Source organism: Triturus cristatus, chromosome 4_2, assembly GCF_964204655.1.
Source record: "Triturus cristatus chromosome 4_2, aTriCri1.1, whole genome shotgun sequence".
Taxonomy (NCBI): domain Eukaryota; kingdom Metazoa; phylum Chordata; class Amphibia; order Caudata; family Salamandridae; genus Triturus; species Triturus cristatus.
In genome coordinates this window covers 29,608,775-29,622,196 of record NC_140586.1, presented here as the reverse complement: position 1 = coordinate 29,622,196, position 13,422 = coordinate 29,608,775, and the positions used below count along the sequence as shown (strand labels likewise).

The 13,422-nt window shown below is 46.3% G+C and overlaps 1 protein-coding gene across 1 annotated transcript in view; it reads right to left on the bottom strand.

The window, feature by feature from the left end:
* Positions 1 to 12,803, bottom strand: part of DGKA (diacylglycerol kinase alpha) — a 92,024-nt gene extending 79,221 nt beyond the window's left edge. The window contains exon 1 of the mRNA XM_085600273.1: positions 12,680 to 12,803. The gene's annotated coding sequence lies outside the window, so the exon portion shown is untranslated. The remainder of the gene's footprint in view (positions 1 to 12,679) is intronic.
* Positions 12,804 to 13,422: the final 619 nt, after the last annotated feature.

Here is a 13,422-nt window from a genome sequence, read left to right as displayed (position 1 = left end):
GCCTCAATGAAATCCTGCCGGCAAAGAGGTGAGCACTGGCTGGCGTTAGACTTGAAATATTATTATCGCAATGTTTATGATTCGTTCTGTATTAAGTTAGCATTCATTGCGCCATTTTAGTAGTAGCCGACATTTTGTTTTATGATCGAAACTAAGCTTCTGTCTCATATTGTTCGTCTCAGCAGAAAACTGCCTCCTGTACCTTCAGCTTGTACTTCTCAAGGCCGAGTTTCGCCAGCACTAATGAATGTACTCTCTATTGTGGCATACCTTCACTGTTAGATAGACTCGTTCCCACACCTTAGAATGGCAGGCACAGCCCGAACGGCATTGGAGCAGAGATAGTATGTACCCAGTCCCAGGACCATGGCTCATTCTTGATTGCTGCCTTTCTTCGCTGTTGCCTGGACCTGAATTTTCCAGTCTGGGCGTGTTCTCGGGGAACTGGAAATGTATATCTGACTTGATGTTGGGGGGGGGAGTCAGTCCCTCGACAGCAATCTCAAGAGGCTGGTCAGACTGGGCTCCACTGTAGCGCAATACTAATAAATAACTTGGTTTGCATTCTCTGTCTGACCGACTCTTCATTTGTTTGGAAGTCTGAGAGGTGGTCGCAAGTGACCCGGGTGGCCCTAATCGGGTCACTTCCTTCACTGGCAAGCAAAAGCTCCACACTGCACCAAGGGGAGAAGCTACCAGAAGCAGAACAAGACTACTGCACAACATGAAGCTCCCTGAACCAGCACTGGACTGCTGCAGCCCATGACCTGAAGAGATCTTGTTGAATGGAATCTAGCTCCTTCGGGCAAGAATGGATACCCCAGGTTTCATAAGGTGACATCAGGGGGTAAGTGGGAGGGGCTGTAGAACTGAAGAGCCCTGGTGGGTGCTGATTTTGACAGCAGCTTCCTAGGTAGAAGACAAACTTGTTGAAATTGGGGTTCGGAAACCAAGCTTCTGCTTAGGTCTGGCTGCTTGTGCTCCGTGTGGTGTCGGGGCGACAATTGCATCAGGGAGCAGAACAGAGCCACAATGAGTCTTCTGTGGCATCATTCATCCAGGCTATATAGTGCATAACAGCATCTCTCATCGACATTGAGAGGTAATCTTTGAAGGATAGTGGGGGAGAGTCATATGGGGCATTGTCCTTTCTAGATGCATACTTACATTCGAAGTATACAGCCCAAGATACCAACTGAATCGGATAAACGGGTGGGGGGGGCCAAATGCCATTTGGACACAGACAGTCTGGGCTTTTTCTCCCTTCGGATGCTTATTAGCCACATATACAGACTTCTTTCGTTCCCTCACCCTAGCATGCTCTAGAATTTGGATAAAAAGAGAGAAATGTAGTGAGCCACAGAGAGGGGGTATTATCTTATTGGTCCAGGCTCTACAAAGAACTCAAGATTTGGACCATGGAGTCATTCCCTCGAGCCCGTGTGTGTGTCCCCGCTGTATGACCCTACCATTTTTTCTGTCAAGGTGTGGTGGGCCTGATAGATCCTAATTTGTCACTGTTACGTGTATCTCAGAACTTTGTGTTGACATTCCATATATGAGCAGTGAGTTTGTAGCATATGGATGGTTGTAGGGACTTGGTTTTGTGGGAGTCTGATTATCAGGACCAGCGGTATCCATTTTGGGTGAACCTGATTTTGCATGTACATGATGGAGGATGGACATAGCTTCCTCAGCCATTGGAAGTGTTAGTGATCCAGACACTAAATTGAAGAGAATGGAGTCAGGGGTACCTGTAGAAACTAAATGAGCATCTTGTTAGCAGGACTGCTGATTAGTTCTTCCTGAGCTCTGTCATTTGGTAGATGGTAGGGCTGAGGGTGGGACTGCAATTTTCAAGATGAAGTTTCTAGGCAGGGATTGTCATTTCGTCTGTCCATGATTGTTGCTTCAGGAAGGCTGATCCCATTGCTTACCCTACCACCCCACCCGATCATGAGTCAAAATTAATAGAGACATTCGGCAATCAGATTATCTCCTCCACAAGCCTGGTTCCGAGGTCAGTGAAAGTCAGCTGTCTTCTAGGCCACTACTCCAATGCTCCTTGGGACACAGTGGCAACATTTGTGCCATCAGTTCCAGACAACCTTCAGGTGTTCCTTAATGAAGCTATCTAGGATGGCCGCAATGCAGCAAGATTCCTAATACATTCTGGCTTGGACATGACCAACTGCTTAGGTCAAGCACTGGGCACCAGTGTGGTATTTCGATGCCACACCAGGATGAGGTCTACAGGCTTCTTCCGTAATGCCCAATCATCCCTAATGGAAATGCCATTTGGTGGCTCTTGCCTTTGTGGCAAGAAGGCAAATTCGGCCCGAGAACTTTTTAAAGACAGCAGGGCCACAACACATTCTTTGGGCCAGTCTGCCCCCATCAGACATTTCCTGCAGCAATTTTGCCCCCCCCCCGCTTGCTATGGTAGAGGTATTTAGTTTTGCCAATGCCAGACTCCTCGTTCAGCCTAGTAGGCCATCCACCCTTTTTATAGTGGCGGTTGCAGCTCACAAAGCAATGTCTTTAGCTTTAACTTGTCCTTGCCAGCACACAATCACCCTGTCAGGGGCAGGATTCAATATTTCCTCCAAGGGTGGCAAGTGATCACTTCGGATAAGCAGGTCCCCCAAACTGTACATTGGGGCTATGCCCTTCCATTTCTCTCCACCCTGTCGCACCTTCCACCACCACCTGTCCATCTTGCAGCAGAAAGTGCAGGCACCTTTGGCTAAGGGGGTCATAGAGAGGGTTTCATAGAGAGGGTTGCCTCAGAAGTAGGAACTGGGTGTTATTCCCATTATTCCCAATACTTCCTTGTGCTGAAGGATGGGGGCCTTAGTCCTATTGTAGATCTTCTCCCTCAGAATGCATTCCTGCAGAAGGACAAATTCAACAGCCTCACACTAGCCCAGGTCCTCTCTGCCCTAGGCTCTGGAGACTGGATGGTGGCGTGGACCTGCAGGATGCATTTTTCCATATCCCCATCGTACAAGCCCAATGGCACTATCTGCAGTTTCGCCAGCACTAATGAATGTACTCTCTATTGTGGCATACCTTCACTGTTAGATAGACTCGTTCCCACACCTTAGAATGGCAGGCACAGCCCGAACGGCCTTGGAGCCGAGATAGTATGTACCCAGTCCCAGGATCATGGCTCATTCTTGATTGCTGCCTTTCTTCGCTGTTGCCTGGACCTGAATTTTCCAGTCTGGGCGTGTTCTCGGGGAACTGGAAATGTATATCTGACTTGATGTTGGGGGGGGGGGGGGTCAGTCCCTCGACAGCAATCTCAAGAGGCTGGTCAGACTGGGCTCCACTGTAGCGCAATACTAATATATAACTTGGTTTGCATTCTCTGTCTGACCGACTCTTCATTTGTTTGGAAGTCTGAGAGATGGTCGCAAGTGACCCGGGTGGCCCTAATCGGGTCACTTCCTTCACTGGCAAGCAAAAGCTCCACACTGCACCAAGTGGAGAAGCTACCAGAAGCAGAACAAGACTACTGCACAACATGAAGCTCCCTGAACCAGCACTGGACTGCTGCAGCCCATGACCTGAAGAGATCTTGTTGAATGGAATCTAGCTCCTTCGGGCAAGAATGGATACCCCAGGTTTCATAAGGTGGCATCAGGGGGTAAGTGGGAGGGGCTGTAGAACTGAAGAGCCCTGGTGGGTGCTGATTTTGACAGCAGCTTCCTAGGTAGAAGACAAACTTGTTGAAATTGGGGTTCGGAAACCAAGATTCTGCTTAGGTCTGGCTGCTTGTGCTCGTGTGGTGTCGGGGTGACAATTGCATCAGGGAGCAGAACAGAGCCACAATGAGTCTTCTGTGGCATCATTCATCCAGGCTATATAGTGCATAAGAGCATCTCTCATCGACAATGAGAGGTAATCTTTGAAGGATAGTGGGGGAGAGTCATATGGGGCATTGTCCTTTCTAGATGCATACTTACATTCGAAGTATATAGCCCAAGATACCAACTGAATCGGATAAACGGGTGGGGGGGCCAAATGCCATTTGGACACAGACAGTCTGGGCTTTTTCTCCCTTCGGATGCTTATTAGCCCCATATACTGACTTCTTTCGTTCCCTCACCCTAGCATGCTCTAGAATTTGGATAAAAAGAGAGAAAGTTAGTGAGCCACAGAGAGGGGGTATTATCTTATTGGTCCAGGCTCTACAAAGAACTCAAGATTTGGACCATGGAGTCATTCCCTCGAGCCCGTGTGTGTGTCCCCGCTGTATGACCCTACCATTTTTTCTGTCAAGGTGTGGTGGGCCTGATAGATCCTAATTTGTCACTGTTACGTGAATCTCAGAACTCTGTGTTGACATTCCCTATATGAGCAGTGAGTTTGTAGCATATGGATGGTAGTAGGGACTTGGTTTTGTGGGAGTCTGATTATCAGGACCAGCGGTATCCATTTTGGGTGAACCTGATTTTGCATGTACATGATGGAGGATGGACATAGCCTCCTCAGCCATTGGAAGTGTTAGTGATCCAGACACTAAATTGAAGAGAATGGAGTCAGTGCTACCTGTAGAAACTAAATGAGCATCTTGTTAGCAGGACTGCTGATTAGTTCTTCCTGAGCTCTGTCATTTGGTAGATGGTAGGGCTGAGGATGGGACTGCAATTTTCAAGATGAAGTTTCTAGGCAGGGATTGTCATTTTGTCTGTCCATGATTGTTGCTTCAGGAAGGCTGATCCCATTGCTTACCCTACCACCCCACCCGATCATGAGTCAAAATTAATAGAGACATTCGGCAATCAGATTATCTCCTCCACACGCTTGGTTTCGAGGTCAGTGAAAGTCAGCTGTATTCTAGGCCACTACTCCAATGCTCCTTGGGACACAGTGGCAACATTTTTGCCATCAGTTCCAGACAACCTTCAGGCGTTCCTTAATGAAGCTATCTAGGATGGCCGCAATGCAGCAAGATTCCTAATACATTCTGGCTTGGACATGACCAACTGCTTAGGTCAAGCACTGGGCACCAGTGTGGTATTTCGATGCCACACCAGGATGAGGTCTACAGGCTTTTTCCGTAATGCCAAATCATCCCTAATGGAAATGCCATTTGGTGGCTCTTGCCTTTGTGGCAAGAAGGCAAATTCGGCCCGAGAACTTTTGAAAGATAGCAGGGCCACAACACATTCTTTGGGCTAGTCTGCCCCCATCAGACATTTCCCACAGCAATTTTGCCCCCCCACCCCCCGCTTGCTATGGTAGAGGTATTTAGTTTTGCCAATGCCAGACTCCTCGTTCAGCCTAGTAGGCCATCCACCCTTTTTATAGTGGCGGTTGCAGCTCACAAAGCAATGTCTTTAGCTTTAACTTGTCCTTGCCAGCACACAATCACCCTCTCAGGGGCAGGATTCAATATTTCCTCCAAGGGTGGCAAGTGATCACTTCGGATAAGCAGGTCCCCCAAACTGTACATTGGGGCTATGCCCTTCCATTTCTCTCCACCCTGTCGCACCTTCCACCACCACCTGTCCATCTTGCAGCAGAAAGTGCAGGCACCTTTGGCTAAGGGGGTCATAGAGAGGGTTTCATAGAGAGGGTTGCCTCAGAAGTAGGAACTGGGTGTTATTCCCATTATTCCCAATACTTCCTTGTGCTGAAGGATGGGGGCCTTAGTCCTATTGTAGATCTTCTCCCTCAGAATGCCTTCCTGCAGAAGGACAAATTCAACAGCCTCACACTAGCCCAGGTCCTCTCTGCCCTAGACTCTAAAGACTGGATGGGGGCGTGGACCTGCAGGATGCATTTTTCCATATCCCCATCGTACAAGCCCAATGGCACTATCTGCAGTTCACAGTGGACCAGGAGCATTTTCAGTTCGCTGAGCTCCCTTTTGGCCTCACCACTGCCCCTCCCTCGGGTGTTCATGAAAGTGATGATGGTGGTTGCACCACACCTTCAGAGGTCAGGGGTACCAGTCTTCCCCTACCTCCACAATTGGCTGTTGAGGGAAGGCTCTCCCTGTGCAGTCATCAACCACCTCCAGGCAATAGTGATAGGTTCACTGTCAGTGTGCCATAGTCACACCTGCCTGCTTCTCAGACGCTTCCATTCGTAGGAACCATTCTAGATACGGCACAATTTTGTGGAGAGTCCAAGACACTAAGCTAAGATTACAATGTTTCTGCCTCTTTTCTGTATCCCAGTGTGGATGACTCTGAGATTGCTGCGATGGGTGGCCTCCTGCTTCCTGCTGGTCAGACATGAAAGATGGCACATTCTGCCTCTGTGGGACAAGGCTGGACCGGCTGTACCGGGCATCAGGCATTTCCACAAGAGGGTGGAATGATGGTTGGAGAGGGGGTGTGGGGGGGGAGTGTGTACTGGAGGGCGGTTTTGCATTAGTGCTACAATATCAGCCCCCCACCCTTCTAGCTTCCCAGGGAAATGTTGTTTTGGAATTTGCTATGGGTTTAAAAGCCCCCACTGCAGAGTTCCTTTTAAATCCAGCAGTTTTAAGGCAACAATAAAAGTGTCTAGATATCTGTGGCGATTAATGTTCCTGCTGTAGCAAGTTTTGTCTCATTTTTGACTCATCTAAAGTAGCGCAGAGGTTTAAGATGCCTGCTGCAAAGAACGTGTACAATGCAGATTACAGTACTGTATTTCATGTGCATAGCTCAGTGGGTTTCTGCTTTTGTCACAGAGATCCTTTTGTTGCTGGCAGTTCATAAGTTACAATCGTAACATAGCACAGTGAGGTATGAACTGCCATCAAAGAGCCGCATGCAAACTGCATCATACAAGTTAGAAAGTTATGTCTTTTCCTAGTCTTTCATTATCCTGATGTTGCTAAAAGGGTTTACAAGGGTAGAAATAAATTCTTATTAGTAAATCCAACGCCAACCACTGTGGTAGGTTTTAAATCCCGAGTTTGTGTTTCCCCAGTCCAACGACTCTTAAAAAATGCCTACCTTTATGGATGACAAGTGACTCCTACACCTTATAGTTCCCCTTTGTCTTATGTAACATTTTCTATACATTGATTTACACACAAATGAGTCATTGTCTCTGTATGTGTGTGTGATGTAAACTGCTCCGACACCCTACACTGGGGCACTATAAAATAAATGAAATACATGTGAGAGAGGGTCTATGGAGAGATGAGGGGCACTGTTGGAGGGAGATAGTGAGGGAATCATTGAAGGGCCCCAACAAACATTGTCACAGCCATAAGCGCTAAAGCTGGTCTTGGCCCTCACTCAGTGAGAAGCCCCCTGCCCGCAAGTGTCACGAGGTGACCTTGTCTTACAGATAAGACTTTAGAGGCTCTAGGCTAGGGGTAATAAATGTCCAGCGTAAAGAACTAAATTATTTTTTCAGGCTTTCCTGAGTTAATCACTTAATGATTCAGTATTTGAGGCATATATGTATTGTAAATCATTGTAATACAATTTGTCGTGTATTTCGAGGATGACATGTTTAACAAACTTTTTCTTCCTTGTTAATACATCTTATAGAAATTGCTTTTCAACATGCCTACAGTGCCTTTTTTGCACAACGATAGTATGCCTCATTAAAAGGGGGTCTCGGCTGACCTTCAATGTCTTATATGCAGACTTTTTTATTGGACCTATAACCCACACATGTGAAAAAGGCCTAATTATAATTGTTTAAGTGGCTGGATTTCCTGGTATGCTGTAAGGTCATCATTTACTATGCTGTAAAATCTAAAACAATTGAATATGTAATGAAAAATGTGTTGTAGAATGCACCATTTTTGCCACTTTCTCCCAAATTTTCTTGGGTGGAAAACCCCCATGTACGCTTGCTATGCACAATAAGGGGGTTGGTCAGACACAATTTGCTGGTGCTGCTTTGGTTTCCCAGTCCGGCACTGCTGTGGGACCTCAAGCTCCAACAGGCACAGCACTAAGGAAATTTGTCGGATTGTACCCAGATATCAGAGAAGACTTCTTGCAACCTGCCAAAGTGGCTATCGGATTGCAACTGGGTCAGTGTCAGACCCCTTTTTCTACCCCACCCAGATTTGATTGCTGATTCAAATCTGGATTAGTGAGGCCATCTGGGAGAAGTGGAGATTAGAGGCCTTGGTTCTCAGTGGAAACTGAACTCCACATCATTTTAAGGTCTCGCCTGACCCAGCGCATGCGCTGGTCTGGCGTGACTTATTGAGAGGGCTCCAAAAAGTGCTACCAGGCCAGCCTGGACCTACAGTGCATGTGCGCGGGCGCGCACGCCGCGCTTTACCACGATTACTTTCACTTTTGCGGCCACACGTCCGCTTTGATGTTTGATCGCGATCACTTTCACTTTCGCGGCCGCACATAGCCAATAGGTCTCGCTTTTGGGACCTTATAAGTATTTAGTTATGCAACTGTTGCATGGCTAAAGACTTATAAGGTCCCAAAGGCGAGACCTATTGGCTATGTCAATGCTTGTTTGGAATTGAGGCAATTCACTTGGTGTTGAAGGCCTTCATGATCACCATCAAGAGGAAGACTGGTGCAGGTACTCATGGACAACACCACTGCCTTGTGGTACTGCAACAAAGAGGTGGGGTCCTGGGTCCTGTGCCAGGAGGTTCTACTTCTCTGGAAGTGGCTGTACCACCAGGTTATTCCTCTGGTGGTGAACCATCTGGAAGGGTCCCTAAACGCCAGAGGGGACAAACCGATTGACGCTTAGTGGATCACAAACTGCACCTACACACGGGGTGGTGAAGATCCTCTTTGATCAATCAGGAAAAACCCTCGCTTGATCTTTTCACCACTGCCGCAATGCCAGCACTTTTGGAGTTTCCAAAGTGGATCTTTCTCAGAAATGCATTCCGTCTAAATTGGTCCTGTATACCTTACCACCCCTGCCTCTCCTGCCCGAGTTCTGAAAAAGATCAGTAAGAATGGGCCCAAGTCATCTTAATAGCATCGGATTGGACCAGTAGAGAGTGGTGCCCGGAACTCCTGGGCATGAGCATCTGTCTTTCAATCAAGGTGCCGCTTTCGGAGGATCTTCTGTCACAGCAGCAGGGCAGAGTACTGCACCCGGGCCTGCACACTTTTCATCTTCATGCTAAAAGACTATGGGTAGCAATTGACCTTGTTCCTGAAGTCATTGATGTCATTTTGGCAGTGAGGTGTCCCTCTACAAAATAGGTGTATGCCAGTTGTTGGCAAATATGTGACTTGGTGCAGAGCCCAACATATTGACCTACTAAAAGCCACTTTGACTAAAGTGTTGTTGTTTGTTTTGTACATGGCCAACTTGCTTTGGCATTCCTAAACACTATTTGTCCGCTGTTTCTGCTTTCTTGCAGATGTTGGATCAGCCTTCTTTATTTAAATCACTTGTTGTGACAAGGCTTTTGAAACATTTGCAACATGTATTTACACCAAAACCATTTATGATACGACAGTGGGACTTGAACTTAGTTCTCTCTCATTGGGCACTTCCTTTCATGTCAGGCAGACCATCATCCATCCGGCATTGATTGGGCCTCCCCATACCTCTAAGGAGGAAGAGAGACTTAATTTTTTGGGCCCTAAGACGGCACTACGTTTTCATATTGATCGCACCAAGAAACATACGGTGAATGATCGGCTGTTTGTGGGGTCCTGCGGGTGAAAAAAGGGTAAGGCAGTGCAAAAGTGAACCCTCTTCCGAGGGATCGTTCTTAGCATGGATATTTGCTATGCTCTTGTGAAGGACCCTGTAGAAGCTTATTGCACCAGAACTAAGGTTGCTGCCACTGTCCTAGCACGCAGACTACATGTCCTGGACATCTGTCAGGCAGCTATGTGGTTACTGGTACATACGTTCACAAAACACTACTGCCTCAACAGTCAGGTCCATTGAGAGGGGCATTTTAGTCACTCTGTCCTGCATGACTTTTTGGTGTGAACCAGTTGATAGGCTCACCAACTGAGAGATACTGCTATGGTATCAATTCGCAAGGTGAGGAATCTGGCGTTAGAAGTATCCATCAGAAGAACAAGTTACTTATCTTTGGTAACGATCTGTCTAGCGGATACTCTATCCAACTGCAAAATCCTCGTCAATGCTCCTGGGTCCCCATTTGTGGACTGGACTCTTTTTCATCTAAAAAGGCCCCTATCTAGAGGTCTGCATACTTGCCATGTCAATCTGTGTCTGAGGTGCAGACTGGCTAAGAAAGCAACGGATGCCAGCAGGCATGGTTGACGTTTCTATGAGGATCTGCTCATCACTTCCGTAGCCAAATGACATCCGATCGGAGCCACATGATGCCACCTACCGGCGTGCAGGAGTACTGCTTTTAAAGTTTCCAGATTCAGTCTGATGCCAGGGGAATATTCACAAGGTGTGAAATTATTTAGGTGGGACATTACAGCTGACACGTGCTAGAAACTCAATATGGCACCTTTCGGAGAAGAGGTAAAGAGGAACCTTCTGTGTTGGGACATGGTCCCACTTCAAACAATAGTTAAGGTAGCTTTAGTTTAGATTATTGCATTCCCTAGGAAAGTTTACACCCCCTAAAACTACCCCTAAGAGACTACAGAACATTTTTAAGTTTAAATGGGTTTATTGAGTTTCAATTGGAAGCAATGCACAGTCCGTTTGCACTCCTGTATCCATACAAAACATCTTGCCATTTTAATCTAGTACACAAATTAATCAGCTCTGAAGCATTAAGTGAATTGCGTTATGTCTTAGTTCTAACTTTTGCAGTAAACCAACAATTTTTACTCCCCCTCTCTTCTCCCCCACCCCATCCGGTGCTCCCCATCCATGCTCTTGTTTCGGTTTTCAGAACGTTGGTGGATCGCACTAATCAGTCGATTGCGGTTGTTGTTCTTTCCCCATGTCTGACAACCGCAGTACTCTTAAATATTTGGGTTGGGTTTTTTCATTGAACTCTGTGTGCAGAACATTTTTTATGCATTATGTGAAGGCTCATACATCTTTCTGCAGGTGGGTAAAATATGATAGATTCCGTTTGGTAAGTGTACCCAATCGGTGTATGATGGAGGCCTTGGCAGATATGCACCTTTACAACTTGGCAGTCCATCTAAACATGGTTAATGCTATCTGGATGTAGGACACTGCTCTACACTTTACACCAGATTTATTTGAGGGTTTTGATCTGCTGAAATTCCTCTATAGATTTCAATACACTAGTATGCTTTCCTCAATCAATACAGTGACACTAGAGATGGAATAAGGCTCTGCATTGGATAGGATGAGAAGCGGAGACATCATTTTGACAAGGGAAATGGTTGACCCAATCAGCAAGACTCTTTTGGTTGTGGGAACAAATATGGAGTTTGAGGCTAGGGGGATATGTGAAAAAAGGGTGTATTAACTTCTTTATTAGGCTCAGCGAATAATCCATAAAAGGCAGTTCCATAAGGGCCTGTAGCTGAGTCATGCCCTAGAAGTATACCAAACATTTATTGCATTATCCTGAATTCAGCCCACTGGAATCCAAAGAGGTGATAGGCCAAGTGAGCAGAGGAGGAAGGTCTTAAATTTACTGTACACTAGTAATGAATGCCCTTGAGTCAATCTTAAAGCTGAAAGCCTGTTGGAAAGACTTGGGGCCAATAGATGATGAAAAAAAGAAGGCAGGGAAAGTGGTCCCATGAGATCTAGTCATATCTACCGAGCTACACTTGATCCAATTTAAGTACTTTCAGAGAGAGTATTACACCCGGAGCGCTGTTGGAAAATGGTGAGGCTCAGACCCCACCTGCCGTAGACATCGTAAAAAGACGGCTGATTTTTCCCACACAATTTGGAGTTGTGAAGTAATTCAAAACTACTGGATAAGTGTTACACCTGTCTTAACAAAGCTTCTGGATTAGCCTGTTGATCTCTCGCCACAATGGGGCTCTTGGATGTTACGGAGGAGCAGTTAGGTTGTTCTCTGGCTGCAGTGTTTCATAGAGATTAACTGTTTTGGCCATGGGGATGTCGCTAAATCCTAGCGGTCTGATAAAGCTCCTATGGTGAAGGGCTAGCTGAAGGGTATTGACTGGTGTGTCTTTATAAAGAACCAATATGCACATACCAGGCTGTATGTAGAAACAGACGAAAACTGGGAGACTTGGAAGGACCATTTCAATATTTCACGATCTAAATTTCTCTGTACGTTGAATTCCAGGAATGACTGCTCTACTGATCACGGAAATATTGAGATTTGTGTGTTTCTCATACTAATATACGCAGATTTACAACATGAAGATACCCACCTGAGCGAGATTTAGAGGCGAAGAGGCAGACAGAAAAAGAAAGAGCTGGGTGACGGGGAGAAGGACTGAGAAAAGGCGTAGATAAAAGACGGGGATGGGGAGGGGAGAGAGGGATATGGTGCTGAACGGGTGAGGAGGAAGAGACTGAGCAGATGAGGCAGCAATGCTTGGCTAAAATACCGACAGCAAAAAGGCAGTCCTATAAAATATTTAACATCAACATGGTGAAGGTACATTCATACAGGTAAGTATAAATGTACTATGAACAGTAGTAAATGTATACATACCTACATATACTTATATTCATGATTTTATAGTGGTCAATATTTTGGATACTATCTTGTTGCAAGATGATATGTGAAACTTGGTATTATAGTAGTACACCTGAGGGCTTGCCCCCTTGTTTGGTCCATGGTGTTGGCCCCAACGAGACTTACGTTGGCATCTTTGCGGGACTTGGCGTAGGTGCTGATGCAGCAGGAGGGCGCCTTGCCAGCGCAGCGTTCATGCACTGTGTATCTGCAGACTAGGAAGAGGAGGCAAGGTTCAGAGGAAATACAATATTGGGGACACAGAGGAGGTGGAAGAAGGAGAAGGTGAGAAAAAGGAAAGATTTTTAAAATGGCTTATAATTTCAGTTAAAGTTTTAGACACCGCAGGTGAGACATAGTTTAATACAGCACTGCATAAGTGTCAAGGCTACGAAACATAATACTGGATAAAATAAGCTAGTACATTGCTTTAAAACATCCCACAACAGAAGATCCTAGACACAATAGGTGAGATCATCACAGGAACCACTGAGAAGCAAAGGCTCCATCTGTTTAATGAAGTCACAGGACATGTGAGGAGAGGGGGCAGGTGAGGAGAAGAAATTGGTGAGAAGAGGGGCAGACAAGGGAAAAGGCAGGGGAGGAGAAGGAATGGATGACAGAAGGGAACAGTAAAGGACAGCAGGTGAGGAGAGAGTAAGGTTAAAGAGAGGGAGGGAGCAGACGAGAAGAGGATGAAGGTGAGGAAAGGGTGCAAGTGAATAAAGAGGGCAAGTGAGGAAAAATAGCAGGTGAGGAGAGGGGCGAGGTTCAAAAGGGAACAGCAGAGGACAGCTGGCAAGAAGACAGGTTAAGGACAGGGACAGATGATGACGGATGAAAAGCCAAACGGGAAAAACAGGGCACTT